At 42.5% G+C, this 24,106-nt stretch overlaps 1 protein-coding gene and 1 non-coding gene across 7 annotated transcripts in view; one reads left to right on the plus strand and one right to left on the minus strand.

Moving 5' to 3' along the window:
• Positions 1-24,106, plus strand: part of snap25a (synaptosome associated protein 25a) — a 115,644-nt gene that overhangs the window by 44,119 nt on the left and 47,419 nt on the right. The gene's annotated exons all lie outside the window — the stretch shown is intronic.
• trnat-agu (transfer RNA threonine (anticodon AGU)) lies at positions 15,785-15,858 on the minus strand. The gene has a single exon. It is a non-coding gene; the product is annotated as a tRNA-Thr (tRNA).

A 24,106-nucleotide genomic window follows, 5' to 3' on the forward strand; every position in this document is an offset into this window, starting at 1 on the left:
AGAAGGACAAGCCTTAGTTTAATGTGGAACTTCTTCGAGAGTTCTGCTTGCTGCTTATTGTCCAATGATTTTTCTCCAGGGTTTCAGCCGTTCTTCTGCTGATCTTATGGTGCATAACTGGCAGTATAAAAAAACCTAGTCCTGCTGAACTTCCACCCTAAGCACTAAGCTTGGCTAGTGCTGTTCACATTGTAAATAAATCAGTGATGGGCATTTAATTTCACACCATGGCTAAGAAAAGCAGAAAGACAAAAATAGGAAGAATACATTCGGCAATGCTTAATGTTACTGCATTATCTTCAATAGACGTGGAACTTGGCTGAACTCTATTTATCTGAGTTTTACAAAAATTATCAGTCTAGCAGCTGCTGCAAGTGAGACTGATGTACAAATTGCAGCAGTTGACTTGTTAAGTAATGGCAGATTAGCTTTCGAAGTACTGCAGATTTTTACTTGCACAGTGAGACCTATCTCCTATTGTCAAGCTGTATGCTATCAACATATATCAGTTTTTTAAAAGAGACCATTATAATCATTAAATTGAGTTATGCAAAGTAAATTGGAATCTACTTAAGAGGAGTTGTCATAAATTGCTTTATTCGGTTCTTTATTCATGACTTCTCTGAGCTTTACCCTTCAGTTTATGCATCCGCCTACACGTTCCGCCCTAACTAGCACACAGTAATATTTAATGAGGCATTATTTTCCAGGATGGTTTATCAGGTTTCTAAACAGACTGGCACAATGATGTGATTAGTGGCTCAATGATCCATCCATTGCACTCAGTGCTATAAATTTAGACTATTTATTGTAAACTAAAATGGCATAATGCAAAATAAAACGTGGGGTGAATAGAGTGTTGCTTGGAGCTCGCAACACAGAAGTGCAAGAAATTATTAGGTAACCGTCAGCCAATGATGACAGCAAATTAGTTTCAGCATATCTGTAAAATAGCACAATATTCAAAGCCAAATGCATTCCAACTAAATTAATATTTAGACCTTGTGCCATAACCCTTTTGCTTGGTAGGTTAACTGACCCACTGTAAATTGTGAAAGTAATTGGTAGAATTTGGGGGAGTTGATAGGAATGTGGGAAGAATAAACTGGGGTCAGTGTGGGATTAGTGTAAATGGGTGCTTGATGATCAGCATGGGCTCAGGTGCCTCAGGGCCTATTTCTTTGCTCTATGACCATGGATCTATGACTTTGGGTATTGGTCCTGGATGCCAACTTTTTATTGACCTTTGTGTCACTGAATAATATTCTTTGCAAACATCATATCTTCTTCTTAGCACATGAAACGAAGGCAAGCATAGAAGCCCATACAGTATTTTTTGGTATACCTTGGATAATCTTGGGTATATTTACATATTCCTCCTATCCCAATCTTACTAAATAATGGTGCAACAACACAAAAAACAAAGGTGCTGTCAATGTCAATTTACATTTGGGTTCACATTCATTATGGATCACAATAATGGCAAGGTAATTTGAGAGAAAGGAAAAGAAGGTCACATTTGTTCTACCATTCAAATAATAATATCTGATCTACAAGTCAACATCTTCCCCCGATCTCAATATCCAAAAGAACCAAATATCCAGAAGTAAATGGGAGGCCAATGAATACATGGCCCTCAAGGGCATAGTTACCTCTGTCTGAATGTTCCCTACCCATAAACATAGGTGCTCCATGGCAGAAGGCTGCCATTTTTAGCCCAATAAAAAGGATGGGGATCCTCAGCTGCAGTCAAGGAAAGGCTAAACGGTGCCTGTCTTTATTGAGGTAGTCTTGAAGATTTCCATGTTTATTGCCCTTGATGCTGCGAACAGTTTCACCCTGAAGGCTTTTACCCTTCCTGACTTAAGGTATCTCTACTGGTCATTCAAATTTCCCATCTCCAAGTCAATTATGCTATTTACTGGAGGTCTGAATATTTTGGACTGGCCATTTGTTATCATTATAACAATGACCCTGAATCAAAATGATCTGGGTCTTCCCACAAATGCTCCAGGTGGGTGTTGCGCATACTTGCCCACTACATCTCTGATTGATATTCCACCTGAAAGACACCTCTTCATGTTCAATAGAAGAATAACTATTTCAAACCAGTCAACTTAGACAAGGACATCAACTAAATAGACAAAGAGTCAAGTTGGATGTGACATTCACATAATGCTATCATGGGTTATGGGCACTATGATTTACTTAAAGAATACCTACAGAAGTGTAATACAAAAACCAATACATTGAGGTTGTGATTTAGATCAAACAAGTCCTTCAATTCTAGTGATATATTTGTTTCAGTTGCCCATTAATTGCATTTCTTCTACTCTTCTGCCTGTATCATTTCCATTTAAACTGGAGGCAATTATTTTGATTTGGAAAATTATCCATTCACCTTAGCCTGCTGTCTAGTCCTTTGCACATCACTGTAGTTTGGAAGAATGGGAGATTTTCTCAGTTGAATGTGTAATATTCTGGAGGTAGATGATGAGAGGCTGCTTTCTCCAGTGAGAGAGACCTGAACCAGTTGTCCTAATATCAATATCCTGGTCCAGATGAAGGGTCCCGACCTGAAATGTTGACTGTCCATTTCCCTCCATAGATGCTGCCCGACCTGTTAAGTTCCTCTAGCATCTTGTTTGTTGCTCCAGATTCCAGCACCTGCAGTCTCTTGTGTCTCCATCTGTCCTAATATCAAGATAGAGGTTAGATATTTAGGATGAAGGTGACAAGAAATTTTTCCGCTCAGGAGGTTGAGAGTCTTTGGAATTCTCCATATTGGTAATTGATATATGCCATCCAGACAGATCATTTCCATACATAAGTACATCGAGGTAGTACAAAGGGAAAAGCAGTAACAGAATACAGAATATAGAGTTACAGTTACAGAGAAAATGCAGCGCAGATAGACAAATTAGGTGCAGGGGTTCGATTAAGTAGATTGAGAGATCAAGAATTCATCTTTATCGTACAAGAGGTCCATTCAAGAGTCTTATAACAGTGGGATAGAAGTTGTCCTTGAGCCTGGAGGTGTGTATCTTCAAGCTTTTGTATCTTCTGCCTGGTGGAAGGGGGGAGAAGAGAGAATGACCGGGGTAGGAGGGGTCTTTGATTATGCCGGCTGCTTTCCCGAGGCGGTGGGAAGAGTAGACAGAGTCAATGGAGGGGAGGTTGATTTTCATGATGGACTAAGTTGTGTTCACAACTCTCTGCAATTTCTTGTGGTCTTATGCAGAGCAGTTGCATCAAAGGCTGGAGATCATCAGTCAGCGAGTATATTCAAAAATGAAATTGATATTTGGGCATTAAGGGATTCAAGCAAGAAGGAGTGGGAAAATGGACAAAGAGAAGAGCAGCATGATTGGATTGAAAGTTAGAGCAACTCAAATGACCATTTGGTTTCTTCCTGTTTCTGCTTCTTACGCATTGGATACAAGTGAACCTGTAGCAAAAACATAAAATGAAAAACCATGGCCTTGATTCTGATTTCAAGGTAAAAGAATAAAATTAAACTGTGTGACAGTTTTGTGATTGCATTGCTAATAATGGAATAACTCAAATAACCAGTGAATAGTGTGTATAGTGGATTACAGATTGCGGTTATGTAAATGGATAACAGGACAACCCACAGACCATATGGAATCAATTGCAGTCTTGAATAAGGTTTCAGTTTTTAATTAGTTCTGCAGAGCTGAAATGGGATGCTCCACTTCTCCCAGCTGCTGTGCAGACATCACATGATACTGTTTTATTCATTCACCGGATATGGGTGTTGCCAGCTTTAATTGGCCATCAGTAATTGCTGTTGACAAAATGGCAGATTAGTGCTTGAGCTGAAGGTGCTCCCCCACTGATGGTTACTGTAGAATCCAATGTTTTGTCCCAGCAATAAAACTTCATTTGTATCCAACTCAGGGTCATGGGTGACTTGGACAGGCATTTGCAAATGGTGGCAATCCCATGTACTTTCTGCCCTTGTTCTTCTAGTTGTTGGAGGTCAAAAATTTGGGAAGAGCCATTGAGGAAGCCATCAATATTTTGTAGATGGTATACACTGTAGCCACAGTGTGTTGGTGGTGGAGCATATGAATACTTAGGGTGGTGGATTGAGTACCATTTACTTAATACATCACTGCAAAAGGCCTCTTGTTCACTTGTGTCTATCCCAGTTCCCAAAAGAGAAAGCCCTTCTGTCCCATTGCTCGACTTATTTTCCATGGAACCTATCCTCCCTCACACGCCTGTCGATTCTCCTCTAATTTTCCTGCTACACACATAGACCAGGTGTAATTTACAGTAGCCAGTTAACTACCAGCACATCTTTGGGATGCGGGAGGAAACTGGAGCATCCAGAGAAAATCCATGCAGTCATAGGGAGAACATGCAAATGCCACAGATAGCAGAGGAGGTCAGGATCAAACCAACATCACTGGAGCTGTGAGGCAGCAGCACTAATTGCTGCATAGTGTGCTATCCTGTAGAGCCATAGAGCCATACAGCTCAGAAACAGGCCCTTCAATCCAACTTGTCCATGCTGACCAAGGAGACTTCCTGAGCTAGTCCCATATGCCTGCGTTTGGCCTAGTTCCCTCTAAACCCTTCCTGTCCAGGTACCAGTCTAAACGTCCTTTCAATATTGTAATTGTACCCACCTCCACCACTTCCTCTGGCAACTCGTTCCATATACCCATCACCCTCTGTGTGGAAAAAGTTGTCCCTCAGCTCCTCTTTTTGTAATTTGATCACAAAGGTGTTGAGTTTCTTGATGTTGTCGGAGCTGCACTCGTTAAGACAAATTGGCAGCATTGAATGTTTAAAAGGTGTTTGGACAAGTACTTCAATCAGAAAGGTGTAGAGGGATCTGGGCTTAATGTGGGCAAATGGGATTAGCGTAGGCAGGTATGACCGTCAGCATGGATGAGGTGGACTGAAAGGGCCTGTGCCTGTGCTGTATATTTCAATGATTTTATGATCCTATATGAAAAACATGATGACGCTGGAGGGACTCATTATACGATTCTATCATTCTGTTACATTAAGTCATAGAGTTATAGAGGGATACAGCATGGAAACAGGCCCTTTGGTTCAATGAGTCCCTGCTGACAATCAGGCACCCAGTACAGTTACAACACTGACATCAGCCCAGATGATTGCCCAGGTAGGTCATATTGACAAAAGGTCACTCAGATCTAATCCAACTTATTTCTCCCACATAAGATCACTCCCAAGCATCAGCCGTATGATGACCATCATTGACTTGACTGTCATGTGACACTTTCTCAACTATATGTATCTGACTTACACTTGTAGATGGTAAAAAGCCTATGGGAGTTAGAAGTTACTTACTGCAAGATCCCAGTCTCTGACTTGCTCCTGCAATCTCAATATTTATGTGACTGCCCCGGTTAATTTTTGGTCAGTGTTGATCCCTAGGATATTGACTCAGCAATGGTAATGTCTCTGAATATCAAGGGGAAGTGATGGACTCTCTCTTGTTGGAGATGATCATTGCCTATGTGACACAAATGTTACTAACCATTTATCAGACTGTGCCTGAATGTTGGCTAAGTCGAGGACTGTCACTCTTACATCACCTCAGGAATCTAGCTTCTTTATCCATATTTGGGTGAAATCTGTACTGAGGCTGGGTATGAAATGGTCATTGTAAAAATCAAACAATAACACGTTCACTGATGTGCAGTTGATAAGGTGCCCAGTGATGGTTATATTGATGCACTGTATTATTACACTTCTGATGCTTAAGAAATAAACTGGATTAGATCTGAGTGGGTTTTTGTGAACAGGGCATACCTGGGCAATCATCCAGGTTGATGTCACTGTTGTAACTGAACTGGATCAACATGGCTAGGGGCGTGGCTGGTTCTATGCAAGTCCAAAGCTCCCTGAAAGCAGCAACACAAGTGGATTGGATGGTAAAGAAGGCATGGGGCTTGCTTGCCTTCATTGGTGGGAGCATTAAGTATAAAAGTTGGCGAGTCATGTGGCAGCTGTATAAAACTTTGGTTAGGCCACCTTTGGAGTTTTCTGTGTGCTTCTGGTTGGCACAGTACAGGAAGGACGTGGAAACTTTGGAGAGGGTTCAGAAGATGTTTCACCAGGAGGTTGCCTGGATTGGAGTGTATTAGATATAAGGAGAGGTTTACAAACTTGGATGGTTTTCTCTGGAGCGTCAGAGACTGAGGAGCGACCTGATAGAAGTATATAAAATTATGAGAGGAATAGATAGGTTAGTTAGTCAGAGGCTTTTTGCCAGGGAGGAAATGTCAAATACTAGATGGCATAGACTTAAGGCGAGAGGGGGGAAATTTAAAGGAGATTTGCGATGCAAGATTTTTACGGAGAGAGTGGTAGGTGCTTGGAATGCACTGCCAAGAGAGATGGTAGAAGCAAATATAATAGCACTGTTTAAGAGATAAAGGAACAGGCTATGAGTAGAGGGATACAGACAGTGTGCAGACAGATGGGATTATTAATATTGGCATTAAGGTGGGCCAAAGGGCTTGTTCCTGTGCTGTACTGTTCTATCTTCTTGAGTGCAAGTCTTCAGCACCTCCGCCAGCATGTTGTCTGCCCCTGTAGTCTTTACTGCATGCAGATTTTTCAGCTGCTCTGTATATTTTATCAAGACAACTGATTTTGTTAAAGGCAGGCTTCCAAGAGGGTGTGGGAGGCTGACGAGGTTCATTCACTTTGCACTGCTGGCTAAAGGCAGTGCAATTGATTTAACCTTGCCTTTAGCATCTATTGAGTTGCACCATCATTGAGCAAATTGACGTTCCTGGAGACCATCTACCATGTAATTGCCCACCAACATTTGCAATAATGTGGCAGGACTGCAGAGCTTGATTTGAGCTGTTGGTTGTGGGATTGCTTAGCACCATCTAGTAAATGCTGCTTTTTATCCAATTAGACAATATGTAGAGCTGGGTTTACTGGTCGCTCACTTCTTGCTGTGCCTCGTGCTCCTGGCGTGCTTATATACATTTTTCATGAGGAACAGTTGGCTTGGTGGTAATCTGAAGGATATGCTGGGCTGTCACTAGGTTACTGGGCTGTCAGACTGCTAAATTGCTCCATTTCCCACCTGGAAGCTGCGCTTAGAGCCACTAGATCTGTTTAATCAATCTCACATAGCACAATGCAACACCATTCGGTGGAGGAAGGGATCCCCCATGAGAAATCTAGAATTTAGTGAACAATGAGACCAGCACAATCTTACTTAACCCAATTCATACTTAACCCATTTAGCAACTGAAGAATAACAGAAAAGAAGGGTGAGTTAGAATCTAATAAGATTCAGAAAGAAAGTTAAAGATGTAAGACCAATTTTGTTAAAATAGAGAAAGGAAAAGAGGGCAAAATGAAGAGTAAAAGACAAATAAAATCTCAAAATTTGAGATATCTAACATAAAATTGGTGCTTTGAGGGAAGTTATACTTTAAATTGCTCCATTTTGGAGGTCCTACATCTGATTGACATCATATTAACAATTGTTATCTTGTGTATCGATCCCTAACTTCCTGTACTGAGTTTGGGGGCCAATTATTGTGCAAATCCTGATGTTTTTAATGGAGAGATGCCTTTTGTGTAAAAAAAAATTGGGGGAATGGCATAAAATCACTTCAAGTTTTGCAACTTGCACCAAGTGTCTTGATCCCCTGAATTTGCTGATCGATTTTCACTCTGATAAGCAGTGGCATTATTAACATGTTGTTATTTTTCCAATAACAGGAACTGTTTGGACCATTCTGTCATTATTTTGGAAGAAATATATGAATGAAAAGGAAATACAAGGGCTGATAGAACAAAATTGAATTTCTGGTAGTGTTGAGAAGCCATTTCCCCAAGGACATTTTATGTGACATTTTATACTGTCACCAGTACGTGGGAGTTTACAATGATTATGGACATTGGATTTTTAAAAAATCTAATAAGTGTGCATTCGTTTAATTTTATTATCTATTTCAATTGCCATTTGGGAACTAATTATCTTTCCTTTACACTTTAATATCCCTTTCCCCAAGTAGTTAATCCAATTAAAAACAATTACTGCAAAAGAACATAGTTTTAATTAATATCCTTCCTTTAAAAAATTACCTTGAAGCAAATGCATACTTAGTCTAACCGATTTAGAATTATTCCTGTCCTCTTTCTGCCATTAGTGTTAAATTAAAAAACTAAGACTAAAGAGAAAGTACTATTTGGAGGAAACAAAATTTCTCTTATTCATTTATTTTGTTTCTCTATCATATTTCCATCATCTTCTACCATAGCCTGTTGGGTTTTAAGGATTGTCAGCATGGCCCACTCATCCCATCATTGCCATGTTTCTCTTCATGGGCCTGGAGGCATCTTTTGTTTTACCCCATATTTTTCTCTCAGTTTATCCGTAATGCATTCTCTGTGACCTTGTCTTGGCTCCTCTCAATTTCTCTCATCATTATTAACTAGCACGATGGTAATCTTCTCAGGATAAGAACATGAAAAATGGGACCAGGAATAGCCCATTTAATCTCTCTAGGCTGATCAAATCTTGATTCCCTTGGACTCCAAAAACTACCTTAGCCTTGAATATAATCAATGATTCAACCTCCATTGCTCTCTGGGGTAGAGAATTCTGTTTTCACAAAACATTGAGAGAATAAACTTGTTCTTATCTCTGTCTTAAGTGAGTGATGTCATATTTCAGCATAAACCCTTCTGGTTCTAGAGAAACATTTTCTCAGAATCTACCCTGCAAGCCCTCTCGGAATACTACAATTTGCAGTAAGGTCACCTTACATTCGTCTAAAGTCAGATGAGGGGAGACCCAATCTACTCAACTTTTCCCCAAGAGATAACCATCCCTTTATCTGTTGGGATGTTGCAATTCTGAACCGACTTGCCAGTTCATGCTCTCATTGACTGCTCCTCTTATACTCTCCTATTTCTCATCAGGACCACTTTAGCATGCCTTCTATTATCACGGAATGATGCAGTCACAGCAACTTGTGAATTATCAAAGACATTTTGAAAAGGAATTACATAAAAAGATAGAGCAGAACAAGTGGGCAAGTATGTAATAAATGAGGTAGATTTTAAGAAGTACTTTCCAGGAGGAGAGAGTGAGAGGTGAGTAGATTTTGCAGAGCTTTTTATCTAGGCAGCCAAATACATGGTGGCCAGTGACAGAGTGGTGAAAACTGGAAATGGATGAGAGACTGGTAGAACAAAAAGATCTGGGAGGAACTTTTTGTTGCTGGAGGAGGTTACAGAAATAGTAAAGAGGCTTTGGAAAGCTTTGAAAATGCATATGAAGGTATAGTACAGAGGGAGGAAGGTTGGTTCACTGTGCCTGCAGAGACTCTGGGAAAGTGCTCTCTAATTCATCCCATACCCCTGTTATATCCTTATTGTCCTGCAAAGTATTTCCCCTACAAGTCTCCATGTGGACTTTTTCGGTGATGTTGGCTGATATGTTTTCATCTTTTACTTCCCTTATAGCTAGGGTGGTGTAGTGATTATATTACCAGATTATTAATCCAGAAGCCCGTACTGAGAAAGAGAATTCAAATTGCTGATTGCTAATTTTATTTAGAATCTGGAAATAGGATAATGTTATCATTAAAAATTTCAAATGCTCCATTATGTGACAGCAGGCCCCTCTTTTGTGAAGAAAGCATCTTACTACCTTTTCAGAGGAATGCGAGACGGACGATTAATGCTGACTTTTCCACATCGCAAAAAGAAAGTTAAGTAACTGAATCCTGTGATACAACAGAATAGATGTTAAATACTAATAAGATTGATGGGGTGACATAGACAGAGGTGAGGAACGCTAACCAGAACGTGACAAATAGAATCAGGAGTAAGCCACACAGTCCCCTTGAGCCTCCTCTGCCATTCAACAAGATCATTCAATTTGACTTTTATGCAGATAAGCAAAAGAATATAAGCATTGACTTTCTGTATAAAAAATAGAAGGTTGCAAGGTATGAACTGGGACAGTCTTGCTTGACTTCCTGTGGCTCTCTTCGTATTCTTGGAAGCATTACAAATTTCATTACCACCCCTGCAGTTCTGTTCTGTATTAAATAATTACCAGGTTACAAAATTATAGTATCATGCCAGTGAATTAAAACATTAAGCCAATCTACAAGTAACAACTCTATGTAACAAATCCAGCTGCTGTGACTTTGCCACTTTATATAAAAACACAGTATTTTTGCTGAGTTATATATAAAATACAGAGATACTTTCTCATCCATACATCTGCACCTGTGAATGTCAGTTGTTGGGATTGCATATCACAAGATCAGATGGTGTTGTACACCATTTTCCAATTGTAAGTGATCACAACATCATTATCGCATGCGTTGCAGGGTCAGTCTCTTCACCCTGACTAGGACACTTCTGGTCACACCTCTCTAAACTCCCTTCACCCCTGAACAGGGCATACTGGATGTCTTCCTCTTGGTTTCCGAGAGCCGTTAGGTACGGCAGTGTTTTAAAGAAGTCTAGTAAAGTTCAATAATAGCAAATACATTGTATGAGTCATGGTCAAGAATATCATTGAAGACTGGCATGGATTTTCACCTGTGCAACGGGTGGGATTGTTTGGGGAAAGTGAAGAGATATCTGCTGCTGGGGATGACTGCTCTGGCTTGGAATATCCTCCTCTCATTTCCTTAGCCACTATGGCCAAGTTATTGCCACCTTCTAGGACCACCATTCGACAGGTGGAGGAAGGCTCCAGAATATAGCAGAAGGAGACCTGAGATACCCCAGCTAAGTACGAAGGTATCTCAACACCACTCTGTCCATTTGGTTACATCCCTGGCAGAGCCTCCCCAAGCACCTAAAGTAGAGTCCTAAGTGTGTTACTGTTGTAAGGTAGGAAATGTGACGGCCAAGTTGTTCACAGGAAGACTCCACAAAGAACAATATGATGACGATCAGGTGATCTGTTTTGCTAATTTTATTAAGAGATTGTAGCGGCTGCTACTGCGATGCGAAAATAAGACACTAGTCGATGAGTTTCAGAACAAAACTGATTTATTTTCCCGCCTTGCATGGGCCTTTTAAGAGGAACGGTTCCCACCCACTGAAAACAGAAATGATGTATGCGCTACGTCATCAAACATTTCCCGCGCGCGGGTTCTCCCCATCGCTCGGGGAAGACGAAGGCCCAGAGCCATCTTGGGCCTTGCCGCTCCGACGATGCACGACCCGACCGCCGAGCCGGTTCACTTGCTCAGACGGTGAGTCGCTACAAGATAGTCATTTGCTCATGGACAACCCTTTTAAAGAGAACACAAGAAAATAAGAGTAGGCCCTCCAAGCCTGCCCCACCATTTAACCATGATTGATCTATGCTGGCTTCAGCTCCTCTTCTGTGCCATTTCTCCATACCCCTCTATTCCTCGATCTATCAAATATTTATCCTTCATACTATTTGTACATTATCCTTTAAAAGTATTTATACTTTTAAATACCTCTTATGATCCAGCTTCCAACACCCACTGGGGCCAAAGAATTCCAGAGATTCACCATCCTCTGTTATTCTTTGAATTATTTCACATGATCTTTTAAGTCCAACTGAGTGGATGAAGAGCCTTGGCTTAATGCCTTATTCAAAGGATGGCATCACCAACAAGGAAGCACTCCCTCAGTCCTGCACCAGAGGGTTGGCTTCCACGTTTGGTGCTCAAGTTCCTGAGTGGCAATGAACTCAGAAATTCCTGACTTGGAGTTGACAGTTCTCCCCGCTGAACCACAGCTGATATTGGAGTCTGGCACATGGAGAAATCAGGAATCTAGAGTACAAGTCTTTGCTGTTTACATTACTGTTATACAGAGTGCCAGGTGCAGTGCAGCAAATTGCTGAGGTCATATCCCAGCAGCCATCTAATCAACTGGGAATGGTTAAGGGCAAACAGGAGAAAAACCCTTGGCTGATTCAGGCAGATTAAAATCAGGGGCAGTATTCTCCACCTTCCAAAGAGCGCACAACAAGGAACTGATCCAATTTCCTTTTGAACTGCTGCACACTACATGAGTCAGGAGATCGTTTCAACAACAAAAGGAGGAACCTCTTGATGACTGAGTTGGTCCTAGGTTTCTTGTTCTTGCTGAAACTATTGGTCAAATTCAGTAAAATGATGTTTATTCCAGACTATCTTGAGTTCAGTAACTGGCATTGATCACGCTTTCAGTCTCATTGCCTGGGCCTAGGTATCTTAATGGACTGTTTCAAGATGTACAAGATCACCATCAAAGCAGTCTGTACACATGGTCTCTGAGCTGGTTTGAACAACAATAGTGAGTTAAATAGCACATTTAGTACTGTACAGCATCCCAAATCATTTCACAGGATTATGAAATAAAGTCTGACATTGAACTGTATAAAGTGAGATTAGGCCCATTGGCCTAATAGGTTTTAAGGAGGAGAGAGGAAGACTGGCTTTGGGCCTGGGCAGCTGAATGAACAGTTAAATCCTTTTGGAGCATTTTAAAGAAAAATAATATTTGTTTGATTGGCTGGAAAACAGCTGCCTTTGCAACTGTTTAATGAATGCAAAACCAGGGCCTTAACTAGCACACCTCAAGACTATGACCTGCACCCCAGGAACTGTCGAGGCCCGAGGACATGAAAAGAAGAGAAAAATTAAACGATTTGTGGCGACTCACCGTCCGAGCAGGTGAACCGGCTCGACGGTCGGGGCGTGCATCGTCGGAGCGGCGAAGCCCAAGATGGCGCTGGGCCTCCGTCTTCCCTGAGCGACAGGGGAAAACCCGTGCGCGTGAAAAGACTCTAATGATGTAGCATTTATGTCATTTCCTCTCTCGGAAGGCGGGAACCGTTTCACTTAAAAGGCCTGCGCACGACGGGAAATAAATCAGTCTTGTTCTACAACTCACAGACTCGTGTCTTTATTTTCGCATCGCAGTAGCAGCCGCTACATTGGTGACCCCGATGGTCCAAACGGATTTTGGACCCTCACAATGACCGACAACGCAGCAGCCAACGCAGTGCCACTCAAGCTGCCCACTTTTTGGACGCTTCGGCCCCACGTGTGGTTCAATCAGGCCGAAGCCCAGTTCCAACTTCGACTCTACGCGGTACTACCACGTTGTCAGCCCCGCCCAACAGTTCCTGCAGCCTGGCAGAAACACATTTTCGACTCGGTACATGGGTTGGCGCACCCATCCATCAGATCGACTGTCCGACTAGTCGCCAGCAAGTTTGTCTGGCACAGCCTGCGCAAACAGGTCAGTGAGTGGGCCAAAACATGTCCACACTGCCAGACATCAAAAATCCAACGACACACCAGGGTCCCGCCGCATCAGTTTGAGCCTACCCGTAGAAGGTTCAACCACATTCATGTCGACCTCGTTGGTCCCCTGCCAGTTTCAAGAGGAGCGCAGTACCTTTTTACCATCATGGACTGGTTCACGAGGTGGCCAGAGGCAACCCCTCTCTCAGACATCATGACCGATTCCTGCACCCGGGTGCTGCTCACAACTTGGGTCTCGCACTTTGGTGTTCTGGCCCACATCACTTTGGACAGAGGCGCCCAGTTTACCTCCAGCCTATGGTCTGCATGAGCGAACATGCTAGGAACCCAGATGCACACCACCATGGCCTACCACCCTCAGTTAAATGGGTTGGTAGACGTTTCCACCACCATCTGAAATCAGCCCTGATGGCCCGCCTGAAAGGTCCTAACTGGGTCGACGAACTTCCTTGGGTTCTGCTCGGCATACGCACTGCCCCCAAGAAGGATCTCCACGCTTCATCAGCCGAACTCATGTACGGTGCACCCCTGGTCGTCCCAGGGGAGTTCATACCCGCCCTTAGGGGGCAAGAAGAACAACCTGTGGCAGTCCTGGGAAGACTGCACGAGAGGCTCGGCAGATTGGCACTGATCCCCACTTCGTGACATGGTCCATCCCCATCCTGTGAGCCCAAGGAACTACGAGACTGTAAGTTCGTTTTTGTTCACAGGGGCATACCCTGGGCACCGTTTCAACGGCCATACGAGGGGCTGTTCCGGGTCGTCAGAAACAATGGGTCCACCTTTATTTTGGACATTGGGTGCAAGGAGGAAGTCTTCATGACGGACCACCTCAAACCAGCCCATTTAGACCTACAACAACCGGTCGAGGTCCCAACACCGCGGCGCAGAGGTCGACCACCTAATCAACGGCTAGCACAGCCTGCGAACTTTGGGGACCGTATCACCGGTTCTTGGGGGTTGTGTGGCGACTCACCGTCCGAGCAGGCGAACCGGCTCAATGGTCAGGGTGCGCGTTGTCGGAGCAGCGAGGCCCAAGGTGGCGCTGGGCCTTCGTCTTCCCCGAGCGACGGGGGAGAACCCATGCGCGCGAAAAGACTCTAATGGCATAGCGCGTACGTCATTTCCTCTCTCGGAAGGCAGGAACCATTTCACTTAAAAGGCCTGCGCACGGCGAGAAATAAGTCAGTCTTGTTCTACAACTCAGACATGTGTCTTTATTTTTGCATCGCGGTAGCAGCCGCTACACATTCATATTTTTCCTCCATTTTTTGTGTTGTTATTGTCACAACATTAAGGTAAAAACATCAACTCCCTTGATGCACCTCCCGTCACTAGCTCACAGAATTTTTCCATTCGCCATTTGCATGTTGAACCTTTCACATTCAACTACGCATTGTTGCAATGCTGTTGGTGGGAACTTGCTGTACGCAACTTGGCTGCCAGATTTCCCATGACAGTGACAGTTCTTCTTAATTGGTTGTGAAAAAAAAACCTTAGAATGTCCTGAGCTCATGAAAGGAATTATGTAAATATAAGTATATTTTTACATTGAATTTATCTACCTACTAACCCCATCCAGACTGAGACCCACTGAGCCAATTTATTAGCAAAATTCCAGGCATTGAAAGACTGGAAATAAGATCAAATTTTCAGTTCAGATTTGTCTGTATTTGACCAATAGAGGCACTTCAGGGTATTATCTGCACTTAGGGTAAAATGCGAAAGTACATGCACATAAGAATGATTTGACCTTTGCAGTTTTTATCCTGTCATTCTCACAGAGATGAGGAGTGAACCAATGTTTGGCAGACAAAACTGTAAATGAACAATCGGAGGATTTTAAGATGGAGATAGCTCATCTAATTAGGGTATATTCCTGTGGGGAAGAAGGGTACGGAAAGGACTCTTTCAAAGACCAAAAAGAGTGTGAAATAAAGAGCATATGACAGATGTCAGGTTGTTAATACAGGTGAGAAGCAGGCTGATTATAGAAAGTTCAAAGAGGAAGTGAAAAATAAGAGAGCGAAGGAGAAGCCTGGCAGCAAGCATAAAAGGGGAATCTAGAAATATTTTATAGACAAGTGAATAGGAGATTGTAAAAGGAGATGTGGAAGGAATTAGAAACCCAGATGAAGTCTACTGATTGAGGAAGCGGGCAGGGCTGAGGTTCCAAATGATAAGATATCTTTATTAGTCACATGTACATCGAAACACACAGTGAATTGCATCATTGTGTAGAGTGTTCTGGGGGCAGCCTGCAGGTGTCGCCATGCTTCCGGCGCCAACATAGCATGCCCACAACTTCCTAACCCGTACGCCTTTGGAATGTGGGAGGAAACCGGAGCACCCGGAGGAAACCCATGCAGACGGGGAGAACTTACAAGCTCCTTACAGACAGTGACTGGAATTGAACCCGGATCGCTGGCACTGTAAAGCGTTACGCAAACTGCTACACTACCATGCCTGACCTATAAATGAGGCACTGCTGAGATTCGAACTTAGGATCTCCTGTTTACTAGGCAGGCGCTTTAACCAACTAAGCCACAGTGCCAACCTCCATCAGTGAAGAAAGTGCTGCTGGAATCTCAGCAAAGGAAGATGAGGTTGATATTGTGGATAGGCTAAAAACTGATAAAGAGGAGGTACTAGGCTAGCAGGAGTTAAATTGGATAAATCACCTTGGCCAGATGGTAGTATCCTGATTACTGAAGGACGTAGGGGAGGAAATTGAAGAGGCATTGGCCATAACTTTTAAAGCTTCCACAGATTCAAGTGGAGGACTGGAAAACTGCAAATGTTACACCCATGTTCAATGCTGTAGGAATAAACTGTAGGAATAAACTGTAGGAATAAACCCAGTAACTGCAGAACAGTGAATTTAAACTCGGTGGTGGGGAGAATCTAGAAATAATAATCAGGGACAGAATTAGCAATCATTTGGACAGGCGTGAATTGATTAGAGAAACTCAGCTTGAAATTGTTAAAGGCAAATTGTGTCTAACATAATGAAGTTTTCTAACAATTTAACAGAGAGGGCCAATGAGGGAATTTAAAGTACAGTGGAGTTCCTAGAGATTGGTACCAGGAGCACTGCCTTTGTTAATATATCTTTGTGATTGAATTTTGGTGTACAGGGTCCAATTTCCAAATCTGCAGATGACACAAGTGGTGACACACAGTGAACTTTAAGGAGGATTGTATCGGACTTTGTGGAGATAGCGACAGGCTGGTGGATAGGTGGCAGAGGAAATTTAATGGTGAGGAGTGCAAAGCATTACATTTTGATATGAGATCTGAGAGGAGGCAGGCTAGGTGGAGGTAAGAAATAGCAGAGGTATTAGTGGAGATAGTACAAAGGCCTACTAACTGTAGCTATATTGCAGGACAAAATATAAAGCAAAAAATTATGGGGACTGTAAGAATCACAAGTATACCAGCTGTCAGATAAATTGGACAAATCAAGTTTCAAGGGTAACCTTGTCGACGAGGTCATGGAGTACATTCAGGGTAGTTCCTTAGAGCAATTCATCGAGGAACCAACTAGGGAGCAGGTTATTTTCGGTCTGGTATTGTGTAATGAGACAGAACTAATTAATGATCTCATAGTAAAGGATTCCCTAGGAAGGAATCATCTTAATATGGTAGAATTTCAAATTCAGTTTGACAGTGAGAAACTAGGGTCTGAAATTAGGGTCCTAAATATAAATAAAAGTAATTACAAAGCTATAAAGACAAAGTTAGTGAAAGTTGACTGGGAAAAAATAGCTTAAAGGGTAAGACAGTAGATCAGCATTGGCAGACATATAAAGAGATTTCCATATATCATAGCAAAGATATATTCTGATGAGAAATAAAGGCTCTGTGTGAAGGAAACACGTTCTACGGCTTACTAAGAAAGTTAAGGATGGTGTCAAATTGTTGGGCACGGTGACCCAAGAGATAGTGCTGCAGCCTCAGAGCTCTATCAATGTAAATTCAATCCTGACCTCCGGTAGTGTCTGTGTGGAGTTTGCATGTTCTCACTGTGACCACATGGGCGTTCCTCAGATGCTCTGGTTTCCTCCCACATCCCAAAGGTGTGCTGGCTGGTGAATTGGCTCTTGTAAATTGCCAAAAGTGTAGGTGAGTGGGAGGAGAATCGGGAGAGTTGAAGAACCTGTGAGAGGGAATAGGTTTCAGGAAACGGGAGTGCTGGGATTGCTCTGAGAGTTTGCATAGACTTGATGGGCCCAATGGTTTTCTCTAATATCGTAAGAAAATATGATTTGAAAGGAAATGCATACAATGTTGTGAAAATTAATGGTAGGCTGGAGGATTGGGAATTATTTTAAAAACCAACAAAGGATGGTTGAAAAGGAATAGAGAGAACATGTAGAAAATGGGAATAAACTAGCAAATAATATGAAACCAGACCAACAGGTTTTCTTGCTCTCTCAAGACTCATATTTTCTGCATAAAGACTAGCAACATCCTGGGGGGCAGCATTTATTGTCTTCCCTCAATTGTCCTTCAGAAGATAGTGGTCAATGGGCTTCATTAGCTGCTGCATTCTGCATACCGAAGGGTTGTTATGCAGGAAGATCCGGCATTTTGACCCAGTGGCAATGAAGGAACTGCATTTGTTGCCAAATCAGGATGCAATGTGTGACTTAGACGGCAATCTTCGCGTGGTGACGATATCCATACACCTGGTGGGCGTGGGTTTGGGAGGTGCTGTTGAAGAAACTTTGGTGATTTACTATAGCTCAAATTTGGATGGTACAGCCTGAACCAGGATGCATGGCTGTTGGAAGAAGTGAATATTCAGGGTAAAGGATCAGGTCCCAGTCAAGCAGTTACTTTGTCTTGGATGATGCTGAGATTTTTGGATGTTGTTCTCATCAAGCCAAGAGGAGGTTACTCCATCATGTTGCTGACTTCTGTCTTGGGGGTAGTAGAAAAGCTTTAGGAAGCTAGGAGGTGAGCCAGCTGCTACAGGATTCCCAGCCTTTGACCAGCTCATGTAGTAACAAGGATTTATGAGGCCAGTCAAGTTAGAATTCTGGTCAGTGGTGACCCCTGGGATCTTGATGACTTTCATCAAGAAAGTATTAGTCTGCCAACATCATTAATGTAAGGTGTTAGCAGAGAGAGAGCAGGGTCAAAAGGATTCTCAATTAGTCGTGAGACAAGCCAGCTGTGTTTAAGTTGATAACAGATAGCTGAAATGCTCCACATTGATTTCCTGCCAGAGCTTATTAGAGCATAACACTTTCATTAGAATTAATATCATTTGGAATCTGAGAACAACTGTATGTTATTTGAACATCAGTAGATTGAATTAAAGTTTTAAATTTACTGCCAGTCCCTCATAATTATTCAATTTATAGGTATATGAATTGATTTTTGTTTAGTTTTTGTTTTTACCATTACCCATCTGACATACTAAGCATTCTTATGAGGCAGAGAAGATACAACATATCAGCATAGGGGTAAAAAGATGATTATAATATATATAAAATGGCATATATGTAAAAAAATATTTATAAATAATGAAGCTGTAGATAGTTCCTTCTCATGATTATACTATGCCGTTCTTTCCAAATGCAACATTCAGGCAGCTTAAGTCCATACATCTCAGAAAGTCGAAGCACAGATAGGGTGGTAAAGAAGGCATATGGCATGTTTGCCTTGCTAAGTCAGGGCATGGAATATAAAAACTGGGACATTACGTTGCAACTTTACAAAGTGCTGGATAGACCACACCTGGAGTATTGTGTGCAGTTCTGGTTGTCACATGAAAGGAAGGGTGTGGTGTGTGGGTGAAAGTGCAAAGGCCACTCACCAGGACTATATAAAGGGGATTTAAGGGGAAAGTTTTTTGACACAGAGAGTGGTCAATATCTGGAACTCCCTGCCGTCTGTCCACACTTCTCTCTGCCTCAGTAAAGCAACCAACATAATCAAAGACCCCACCCACCCTGGACGTTCTCTGTTCTTCCCCCTCCCATCGGGCAGAAGATACAAAAGTCTGAAACCACATACCACAAGGATCAAGGGTAGCTTCTGTACCACTGTTATAAGACTATCGAACTGTCCCCTAGTACACTGAGATGGACTCTTGACCTCACAATCTACCTCATTATGGTGTTGCACCTTATTGTCTACCTGCACTGCACTTTCTCTGTAACTATAACAATTTATTCTGCATTCTGTTATTGTTTTCCCTTGTACAACCTCAATGAACCATTGTTATAAAATTATCTGTATGGATGGCATGCAAAACAATGTTTTTCACTGTACCTCAGTACAAGTGACAATAATAAACCAATTTACCAATTTAGGATGTTGCTGGATTGGAGGACTTTAGTTTTGGGGGATATTGGAAAAGCTGGGCTTGTTTTCCCTAGAGTGAAGGATGCTGTGCGGTAACCTGACGGAGATATATAAACTTATAAGAGGCGTAGATATGGTAGGTAATTCGAATCTTTTTCCTATGACAAGAGGGCACAATGTTAAGGTGAAAGGAAAGAATAGTAAAGAGGATTTGTGGGGAAGGTTTTTTTTTACACAGAGAGTGGTCAATATTTGGAACTCACTGCCAGAATCAGAAACAATCACTATGTTTAAGAGATGTTTAGACAGGTACTTGAATAAGCAAGGCATAGAAGGATATGGTCCTTATGCAGGCAAATGGAATTAGTGTAGATGGACGAAAAGGTCAACATAGACATGGTGGGTTGAAGTGCCCTTTTCTGTGCTGTCAAACTCCGTGACTGTGGTGGTATGGATCTATGGCTTCAGCAATTCATTGCTACCACTTTAATTTTCTTCAGCACAGCACGATAGCGTAGCGGTTAGTGCGACGGTATTACAGTGCCAGCAATCGGGGTTCGATTCCCGTTGCTGTCTGTAAGGAGTTTGTACGTTCTCCCCGTGTCTGCGTGGGTTTCCTCTGGGTGCTCCGGTTACCTCCCACATTCCAACGACGTACGGGTAGGTTAATTTGGGTTTAACAAAAAATGGGCGGCGTGGACTCGTTGGACTGGAAGGGCCTGTTACCATGCTGTAAACAAAAAAAATCAATTAAAAAAATCTTCACTTGATACCTGAACCTCAAACATGTCATTGTCATTGTGCTTGACTGTCTCTCAAAGTAAATGTATTCTGCAAACACAAGTTGAGTATAGTTGCTTGGTCTTTAATGATCCTTCTGATTATAGGCATATTAGAATAGTAAATTCAAAGATGTTTTATAAAGGTATAAAGAGCATGAGAATAGCAAAGGAAAAGGTACACCTCTTAGGGACCAAAATGTTAATCTGTGTGTGGAAGCAGAAGATATGGGCAAGGTTCTTAAAGAATACTTTGCAGCGCTCTTCACAGAAGAGGGGGTGATTTGGGTATTATGGTTAAGGAAGAAGAGTGTAAATATTGGTTGAGATAAACTGAGTCACAGAGGAGGTATTAAGGGGTTTGAAAATGGATAAATCACCAGGGCTGGATGAATCATATCCCAGGTTCTTAAAAGAACCAAAGGTTGAAATTACAGGTGCTCTGGCCATTATTTTTTAATCCTCTCTGGCTGCAAGACTGGTTTTGGAGGGTTGCAGGTCTGCTAAAATTCTATCAATGTTTGAAAGGGAGGAAGAGATGAACTAAGTAATTACATGCAGTTAGTTTAACCCTGTTGGTGGTAACATTATTGGAATCAATTGAGAGAAATTATAAACTTTGTGTGTGACTAACTTCATTGAGTTTTTAAGGAGATAGCAAGGAGGGCTGATGAAGGCAATCCATTTGACGTAGATTTTAGCCAGGCTTTTAATATGGTCAGATATAATAGATTGATCAAAAAAGAAGGTATCCAAGGATCCATGTGTGAGTGACAAATTGGATCTGACATTGTTTTGTTTTCTGCTATTATCTGCTGGGTCCTTGGATCCAAAATTGGCTCAGTGGCGTGAAACAAAGTGTAATGTTTGAAGGTTGTTTTGTGACTGTTGGGCTAATATAGGGTTCAAAGATCTTACTATCCTGTCCCTCACTTACATGCATATACTTCTGGTCAGGAATAATGTTTTTTCACTGGAGAGGGTGCAGTGAAGATGTGCATGGATGTTGCTGGTACCTGAAAATGTGATCTCAGAGGAAGGTTTGGATAGAATAGGGTCATTTTCCTTGGAATAGAGAAGGCTGAGGGTAGACATAATTGAAATATGGATGTAATCGAAGGGCCCAAACAGAGTAAATGGGAAAGATGTATTCCACTTAGCAGAGGTCAAAATCACGGGGCATAGATTTGAAGTAATTGGTAGAGGAATTAAAGGGGAGACATAGAAAACAAAAAAACTACAGCACAATCCAGGCCCTTCAGCCCACAAAGCTGTGCCGAACATGTTTCTACCCTAGAAATTACTAGGCTTACCTATAGCCCTCTATTTTTCTCAGCTCCATGTACTTATCCAACAGTCTCTTAAAAGACCCTATTGTATCAGCCTCCACCACCATTGCCGGCAGCCCATTCCACGCACTCACCACTCTCTGAGTAAGAAACTTACCCCTGACATCTCCTCTATACCAAGTCCCCAGCACCTTAACCTATGTCCTCTTGTGGCCATCATTTCAGCCTCTGACTATCTACCCGATCAATACCTCTCATCATCTTACATACCTCTATCAGGTCCCCCCTCATCCTCCATTGCTCCAAGGAGAAAAGGCCGAGTTCCCTCAACCTGCTCTCATAAGGCATGCTCCGCATTCCAGGCAGCATCCTTGTAAATCTCCTCCGCACCCTTTCTATGGCTTCCACATCCTTCCTGAGGTGAGGTGACCAGAACTGAGCACAGTACTCTAAGTGGGGTCTGACCAGGGACCTATATAGCTGCAACAATACCTCTCGGCTCCTAAGTTCAATTCCCTGATTGATGAAGGACAATACACCATATGCCTTCTTACCCACAGAGTCAACCTGCGCAGCCGCTTTGAGCGTCCTATGGACTTGGACCTCAAGATCCCTCTGATCCTCCACACTGCCAAGAGTCCTACCATTAATACTATATTCTGCCATCATATTTGACCTACCAAAATGAACCACTTCACACTTATCTGGGTTGAACAGCATCTGCCACTTCTCAGCCCAACTTTGCATCCTATCTATGTCCCTCTGTAACCTCTGACAGCCCTCCAAACTATCCACAACACCCCCAACCTTTGTGTCATCCGCAAACTTACTAACCCACCCCGCCACTTCCTCATCCAGGTCATATATAAAAATCACAAAGATCAAGGGTCCCAGTACAGATCCCTGAGATACACCACTGGTCACTGACCTCCACGCAGAATACGACCCTTCAACAACCACTCTTTGCCTTCTGTGGGTCAGCCAGTTCTGGATCCACACTGCAATGTCCCCTTGGATCTCATGCCTCCTTACTTTCTCAATAAGCCTTGCATGGGGTACCTTATCAAACACTTTGCTGAAATCCATATACACTACATCTACTGCTCTCCCTTCATTGATGTGTTCAGTCACATTCTCAAAAAATTCGATCAGGCTCGTAAGGCAGGACCTGCCCTTGACAAAGCCATGCTGACTATTCCTAATCATATTATACCTCTCCAAATGTTCATAAATCCTGCCTCTCAGGATCTTCTCCATTAGCTTACCAACCACTGAGGTAAGACTCACTGGTCTATAATTCCCTGGGCTATCCCTACTCCCTTTCTTGAATAAGGGAACAACATCCGCAACCCTCCAATCTTCTGGAACCTCTCCCATCTCCATTGACAATGCAAAGATCATCATCAGAGGCTCCGCAATCTCTTCCCACAGCAGCCTGGGGTACATCTCATCCAGTCCCGGTGCCTTATCCAACTTGATGCTTTCCAAAAGTTTCAGCACCTCCTCTTTCCTAATATCTACATGCTCAAGCTTTTCAGCCTGCTGCAAGTCCCAACTACAATCCCCCAGATCTTTTTCTGTAGTGAATACTGATGTAAAGTATTCATTAAGTGCCTCCACTATTTCTTCCGGATCCATACACACTTTCCCACTGCTGCACTTGATAGGCCCTATTCTTTCGCATCTTATCCTCTTGCTCTTCACATACTTGTAGAATGCCTTGGGGTTTTCCTTAATCCTGCCCGCCAAGGCCTTCTCATGCCCCCTTCTGGCTCTCCTAATTTCTTTCTTAAGCTCCTTCCTATTAGCCTTATACTCTTCCAGATCTCTAACATCACCTAGCTCTCTGTACCTTTTGTAAGCTTTTCTTTTCCTTTTGACTAGATTTATTACAGCCTTTGTACACCACGGTTCCTGTATCCTCTCGTGACTCCCCTGTCTCATTGGAACATGCCTATGCAGAACTCCACACAAATATCCCCTGAATATTTGCCACATTTCTTCCATACATTTCCCTGAGAACATCTGTTCCCAATTTAATCTTCCAATTTCCTGTCTGAGAGCCTCATAATTCCCTTTACTCCATGTAAACGCCTTCTAGTCTGTCTGTTCCTATCTCTCTCCAGTACTAACGTAAAGGAGATAGAATTATGATCACTATCACCAAAATGTTCACCCACTGAGAGATGTGACACCTGACCAGGTTCATTTCCCAATACCAAATCAAACACAGCCTCTCCTCCTGTAGGTCTATCTACATATTGTGTCAAGAATCCTTCCTGAACACACTTACCAAACTCCTCCCCATCCAAACCCTTCACTGTCTGGAGATGCCAATTGATGTCTGGGAAATTAAAATCCCCCATCACAACAACTCTGTTATTATCACAACTTTCTAGGATCTGCTTCCCTATCT

Source organism: Pristis pectinata, chromosome 3 (genome assembly GCF_009764475.1).
Source record: "Pristis pectinata isolate sPriPec2 chromosome 3, sPriPec2.1.pri, whole genome shotgun sequence".
In the NCBI taxonomy this organism is placed as follows: domain Eukaryota; kingdom Metazoa; phylum Chordata; class Chondrichthyes; order Rhinopristiformes; family Pristidae; genus Pristis; species Pristis pectinata.